Raw genomic sequence first — 7,541 nt, forward strand, 5'->3', positions numbered from 1 at the left:
TATCCTGAAAAATTAAAGTACAAATTAAGAAATGATAGGAAATTTGTCACTTGTTTCACAAAATGTGCAATCAAGTGTTGATTGAAGGAAGTCTCATTTTTTCAAAAAAAACTGCCTGATCGCATTCCAGGGAGCCACACCATGATGCTGACAGAGGTACATTTTTTTTTTTTAATTGCTAATTATTTTGTTGGGATCATATTGGCTTATACTATTGTGTAAATTTCAGGTGCACATCATTATATTTCGACTTCTATATAGACTGCATAGTGTTCACCACCAATACAATAGTCTAGTTTTTATTCATCACCATACATATGTGCCCTTTTACCCTTTAGACGCACATTTTTTTTGAGGAAGATCAGCCCTGAGCTAACATCCATGGAATCGTCCTCTTTTTGCTGAGGAAGACTGGCCCTGGGCTAACATCTGTGCCCATCTTCCTCCACTTTATATGGGACGCAGCCACAGCATCGCTTGACTAGCGGTGCCTCTGTGCGTGCCCGGGATCCGAACCCAGGCCGCCAGTAGCGGAGCGCGGGCACTTAACTGCTACTCCTCGGGGCCGGCCCCCTGCCTTAAAGGCACATTTTTGACCCCCATCCAAAATAAGAAACCAAAGGCTTAGTTGAGTTTCCCAAGAGTTTCTCAATGTTTTGAAATTTTAATCATTCTCTTTAAATAAACTTTGATATGGTCTTTCTCTGTTTCCTCTTTTTCGGTTGCAAATCAGTTTAAGGATAAAACCCTTATTAGTCTAAGGCTTTGCAGATGATGCTCTGATTTGACTCTCCTTCCTCCAGCCCGAGTCATTGTGGAATTTGCAGTTTCATTTGGCATTTGATTTGCCTCGCGTTCACCTTGGATGTTACTGGGATGGGCAGCTTCAAAAAATGCCCTCCCCTGGTCTTGCTTTTCCTTCACCCAGACCACCCTCGCCCCCTCAACACACCCTGGTCCAGATCCCGTGCTCATGCATCTCATTGCTCAGCTCTGTCTGCATCCAGCTCCTTAGGAAGGGTTTGCAAGTACAAGTGCTGGCTGATGGGCGGGCCTCCTCCTGGGGCTCTGCTCCCCTGGAAGCCCTCGTGCCCTGGGAGGAAGGGGCTGGGGAAGGGGGCATTTAAAAAGCCTGCTGGGCAATAGCGAAAAGGTATCAGACCACTGAGAATGGGCAGCAACTGAGCACCTATTGTGTTCTGGGTCCATTGGTCCCTGGAGGTGTGGGATGGTGTCTGGTCCCCAAAGCTTCTTGTGGCCAGCATGCCTTACTTCTCTGCCTCTGGGTCTTGGGCAGGAAGGAACCTCTGAGGCATAGTTTGTGCCACCCCAAGGGCAGGTGGGACAATCCTTAGATGTTGCCTACCTGGTGGCCCTGAGTTGGACCAAAGGTCAGGCAGCACCAACACCCAAACACGACAGCCCAAAGGACCCACATCTGCACCTGTGTCACCATCCTACTGCCATTTTTGGAGCTCTTGCCTTGGGCCAGGCACTAGGTAAGCACTTTCCATCTCTATAGCCTCCTGTCATCCTCCCCGTGGGCACAGGAGATGGCCATGACCGTCTTTTTACTGGTGAGGAAACAGACTCAGCTGGGAGACCTAGAGCTGGACTTAGGGCTGCTCCTTCTGTCCCTGGGGCCCTGTGCCTGCTTACTGCCCAGGGTGCCCAGATCTGTCCTCATGCGGGTCTGTCCCCTGACCTCTCAGGAAGTGACAGTGAGAGGAGACCCTGTAGTGGCCCTGATGCCAGTGGGCAGGGGCTTCAGAGGGAGATGAAGCCGGGCATTTTGGACAGCCCCAGACCACTGGCCGGGTCTGCAGCAGGCCACGTGGCCGAGTCCAGGTCCTTATTGAAAGGGGCTGGCTGCTCTCAGCTGCAAAGTCACCACAATGCCAGTTCGTGCAGCTGCTGAGTTCCACTTTGCAGCCCCCACAAAGCCAGAGGCGCCCCCAGTGCTGCTGATGCCTTTGTAAAGAAGGTGAGTAACTGGGGGTTTTTAAGCTCCTGGGACAAAGAGCTAAATGACCCCCTGGGCCTGAGAAAGGATGAAGAAGAAGCTGATGTCTCTGATGTGACCAAGAGCCACAGCTTGCAGGACAGGACAGACCACGGTCCCCACAAACATGTGCTGAGGGTGGCATCAGGGGAGGCCACAGCAGAGGCAGCTGTGGGTCACGTCCACCCGGGACATGTGGGAGGCTCTCTCCTGTGACTTCCGTGGCTGTGGCCTCCTTGCTTCGTGGGGCTCTGGGGCCCCTCCTGGGGGCATTCTCCTGGTGGCCTTCCCAGTGCAGGGCAGGGGGGCCTGGGAGGGGCTTCATCCACACACAGTCCTCCTCTGGGAACCAGCCCCATGACCCCTGTTCTGCTCACAGTTGGTCCCACTGGATCTGCCCTCCTCCTGGAGAGGACACAGTTTATAGGAGCTGAGCTTCACTGACGTTCTAGAACCAAATTCTAAAAAGCACCTCTTATCAGAACCCCAGCAGCAGCCCGAATGGGGGATTTGAGGCCTCCTTATGCTGACCTTAAAGAGACAGCAGAGGGCTCGCACTGCCAGCCATGGGCGGAGTGAGCAGGCCTTCAGGGCTCACACAAGGGCTGTTGTTCCGGGAATCACTCGGGGCCAGTTCGGGGTCACAATGGGGACTTTCAGGGGAGAAAGAGCCTCTGACCCAGCCAAGTGTCTCTACGCATGTGGGCATCCACCCAGAGCATTTAAAATAACACAATTAGGAAAAACAGATTTAAAGTGATTTTCCCCACTCTCGGTGTGATTCAGAGGCCTGTGTTCTGTGTCCGTCACACCCGGTCATGGCAGCCTCTAAGAGCTGGGGCGCTGGAGGCAGACCCCGGGCTCCTAGCTGGGACCTCTGTCTTCCCCCACAGGGAACACGGGGACAATCCCAGTGCAGGCTCTACAGATGGACCCTGAGAGGTGTGGTCCACGCAGAGGGCTCAGCCCCCAGGACTTCCTTCAGCCAACACACTGTCACCGAGAGCCTGCTAGGAGGCAGACACCAGGGACGGGACTGCCAACAACACTGGGTGCCGGTGCTGCTGGAAGTGCTTTCCTTCTTCTCTTAGTCCCTGTGACAACTGCGTGTGGTGGATACCATTCAGATGAGGAATATGAGGCACAGAGAGGTTAAATGGTTTACCCAAGGTCACACAGCAAGTAGGGGTGATTCCATTTCCAGGGGTCTGGCTCCAGAGCACTGAAGTTACCTCTCATGTGCCACATCTCACCGTGACAGAGTCGCCGTCTCTCTGGGAGCAGGAGGCACAGACATGCCAAGGAAGTCCTTCACATCCACAACACTGACAACACTGACAGACGATCCTGAAGATTCCAAAAGGCACACAAGCAGTGTCGGGAAAACCCAGCCAGGGGCCCCGCCCTCCTGGGAGGTGTGTCCCGGTTGAGGGGGACTTTGCCAGGCAGAGAAGGCAGGGAGGGCTTTCCTAGGCAGAGCAGGGGGGTGATCCAGCCAGGCAGGGTGGGGAGGGGAGGTCTCAGGAGCTTGTGAGGCCCGGGTGCCCCTGAGAGCGAGGCTGCAGCCTGGCGTTACCCAGGGGGACCTGCGGGGACTCCCTGTGGGACAGTGGCAGCTGTCCAGGTGAGAGACACTGAGGGTCTGGGCAGCAGCGGGGGGACAGGCAGACGGGCTGGCTGGGGAGTGGGATGGACTTGACCAGATGTTGGTGAACTGAGAGCCAGTGGACAGGGCTCTGACGGATCCCTGAGCCAGCCCGAGTGTGGCCTCTCTCAGCTCAGTTCCCTTGTCTACAGAATGGGAATATTTATCCTTCCTTATGGGTTGTTGGGAGGACTCAAGGACTTGGTTCAGGTAAGCCTCTGGGGCTGAGAAAGGTTGAGGAGGTGCCAGCTGCAGTCACCATGATGGGAATGAAGGAGGGAAAGGTCTAGAATGATCCTGAAGTTTCTACCCTAGGCAGTTGATGGTTATGCCCTTTGTGTTCAGTATTCATTAAACACGTTCCTGACATTGTTGTAAACTTGATTGATAGTTTTTCTTTTCCTCACAGAACTGAAAGTTTAATCATCCATGACAGAGGTTAAAATAGCCCATCCAGTAAACCAAACTTCAGTCCCTTGGGAAGCAGGCCATTTCTTTTTTTGTTTTTTTGTTTTTCTTTTTTTGTGAGGAAGATCAGCCCTGAGCTAACATCCATGCTAATCCTCCTCCTTTTGCTGAGGATGACTGGCTCTGAGCTAACATCTATTGCCAATCCTCCTCCTTTTTTTCCCCCAAAGCCCCAGTAGACAGTTGTATGTCACAGCTGCACATCCTTCTGGTTGCTGTATGTGGGATGCGGCCTCAGCATGGCTGGAGAAGCGGTGCGTCGGTGCGCACCCGGGATCCGAACCCCAGCCACCAGCAGCGGAGAGCATGCACTTAACTGCTAAGCCACGGGGCCGGCCCGGAAGGAGGCCGTTTCTGCCAGAGCCCTCTGAGCACTAAGTGAAGTGCATTGTGAGGGCCCGAGAGGGTCAGGGTCATCTGACCAGACCCTTCGGGCCTTCAGTCACCTGGGCCTGAGTAGCCAGGCCTGAGCAGCCTCAACCCCTCGGGGGACAGCCATGCTGAGAGGGGGCAGGGAAGTTACCCACGAAGAACAGGAGGCCCCAGAGGCAAGAGACACACGTAGAGCACCTGGCAGGTTGGTGTTGGAGCTGGCACTCGGCCTCGGGCACCCTCCTCTGCCCGCCGCCCCCCTCAGCTTCCTGCCCCTGCTGTGCTCCTTTCTTCTCCCTGGTTTTATTGAGATGTAATTGTCATATAACATTGTGTAAGTTTAAGGTGTACAACATGAATGATTTGGTGCATGTGTATATTGTGAAATAATCACCACAATGAGTCTAGTTAACATCCATCCCCTCACATAGTCACAAAATTTTTTTTGTTTCTGATGAGAACTTTTAAGACCTACTCTCTTGGCCACTTTCAAATATACAGAGCAGCATTGTCAGCTACAGTCATCAAGTTGTACATTACATCCCTGAACTTGTTTATCTTATAACTGGAAGTTTGTACCTTTTGATCCCCTTCACCCAATTCTCCCCCGGACCCCCCAGCCCCTGCCTCTGGCAACCACAAACCTGATCTCTGTTTCTATGAGTTTGTTTGCTTGTTTTTTTTTTAATTCCACACATCAGTGAGCTCACACAGCATTTGTCTTTCTCTGTCTGACTCACTTATCATAAGGAAATCACTATCCTGAAGAGATAACTGCACCCCCATGTTCACTGCAGCATTTTTCACAATAGCCAAGACCTGGAAACAACCTAAGTGTCCACGGACGGAAGAATGGATAAAGAAAATGTGGTGTATCTATACATACAGTGGAATACTGTTCAGCTATAAAAAGAAGGATATCCTGCCATTTGCAACAACATGGATGGACCTCAGGGCATTGTGCCCTCCTCTTTTAAGATACCCCACTGCTTTCTGCCACCTGCATGAGGCCCAACAGAGACAGGGGCTGAATCAGTAACCTGCACTGATGACATGGCCGGGGGTGAAAACAGCCACCCCATGAGTGTGAGGATCCAATGTCCAGACTCTGCAGCCCATGGGGAGACCCTGTGGCCTTCAGTGTTGGGGTTAGACTGATGACAATCTTGTGGATCACACAGGACACACATCCACCAATGGCTACAGTGTGGGGCACGGCTGTCCCCAAACATCCTACACAAATCACCCAGCGCACTCTGCCTGCAGTGTGCTATGAATGTCAATGATGATGATGAAGATGATGGTGAGGATGACAACAATGTCATCTATGGGCCTAAACCCTGCCCAGCTGGCATGCCACATCCTCCAGGGAGCTGTACCCATACCCAGCCGGCTCCTGCTCCTGGGTATCCTGGTTCCCTACATCCCCAGCCTCTGCTCCTTAGGCCTGCGAGCACCCCCCCCCCCACCTCCCAGGCAGAGGCCCTGACGGGTTCTCTGCAGATGCTCCCCTACACCCACCCCAACAGGAAAGAGTGAGGCTAGCAGGACTGAGGGGCTCTGTGCAGCCCCCAGGATGGGCTGTGGCAGAGGGAGGAGGAAGGGAATTGGCCCCGAGGGCCCCTCCTAGGACTCATTCCTGTCACCCAGGCCAGGAAGGGACAGCCAGCAGGGGAACTGCAGGACAAAGAGCATATTTCCAGGACCTCTCACTTCTATAAGCAGGGCTTGGCCCCCGTCGCGGCCTGTGCCCTGCCCTGGGCAAACAGTGACAGGAATGCATGACGAGACACTGCCCAGAGCCGGCCTGTTGGTCAGATGCTCTGCTAGGGCTGCCCTGCCCTTCACTCCACTCACCTGAGTCCTGCAGTTTTCTGGCCCCTGATGCTAAGAAGTGAAGGATGTTTGACCTATTTGGGGGATCTCCTGATAGGGTGCCCTCCATGCTGTGGCACAGCACCCTGCTGTAATGGAAGGGGCGAGGGTTTTGGGCTCACTAGACAGGAAGGTGGCGGGAGAGGGGTGATGGAGGGATCGAGAAAGCCCCTCACCATCTGCTCAGCTGTGTTACACGTGAGGGTCCCCAGTGGCCAGCGTGCATTCTCAGTGTGACTGAAGCTAAGAGCTCCCCACATGTTCTCTGCTGTCACTGCACAACAGTCCTACAACAATCCTGTTATCGTTTCCAACATGCAGATGAGGATCAAGTTCTTAACAGTGAACAATGTCCATCTATGGACACTGCAAAGCGGCTGAGTCAAATCTTGAACCAGGGCAGGCCGACCCAGAGCCCAGGCAGGGATGGAGCCATCCTTGTGGAAGTGTCACACAGACTAATGCATCCCCCATATTCTTTGCATCTCTTGGGCACTTGTTTCCCCCACTCCCTCACCCCAGGCCTGCCTGGATACAGGTTCTCAGCTGCCCTAGTTCACCTTTGGGGCTTAAAAGGGCCACTGCTCCCGAAGATGCTTTCATTTTAGGAGGAGACCCTCAAAACTCCTCAAGGAAGGCTTTAATGGTGGTGTTTCAGGCACCAGTATCCTGCTCTTTCCACCTCGAAACTTTCCTCTCAGTGATCACATTCTTCCTGCTGGGATGGGAGAACAAACCTACAGGGAATGAACTCTCCCCTAATCTGTGAGGTGCGGTGAGAAGCCCCCGGCTTGCTTAAGCAAACTCTATCTCTTCAGGTCCAGAGAAGTTTTTTCACAGACAGCTGTGAGAAGGAGCAGATGTGGCTGCAGAGGCCGTCAGGGTCCGTGAGGTGTCAGGTGTCTGGGAGAGGGGCACGGGACAAGGATGTACAAAGGCCCTTTCCTTTCTTGGGCAGCACCACACGGGCACATGTGGGTTTGGTGTCCTGATTTCTGGCTCCCTTGGGGCCTCCACATCACCACTTGGACCCAGACAATGTGCAAGACTGTTCTCCTGTCACCTGCCCAGAGAGTGGGCACCAGGGACCCTTCCGTCCTCTCTGGTCGAGGAGAGATGGTTCTCTCTCTTTCCGTCCTCCTACCCGGGGTGCTGAGAACACTGTGACTTGCAGAGCTG

The sequence above is a fragment of the Diceros bicornis genome, chromosome 40 (assembly GCF_020826845.1).
Source record: "Diceros bicornis minor isolate mBicDic1 chromosome 40, mDicBic1.mat.cur, whole genome shotgun sequence".
Taxonomy (NCBI): domain Eukaryota; kingdom Metazoa; phylum Chordata; class Mammalia; order Perissodactyla; family Rhinocerotidae; genus Diceros; species Diceros bicornis.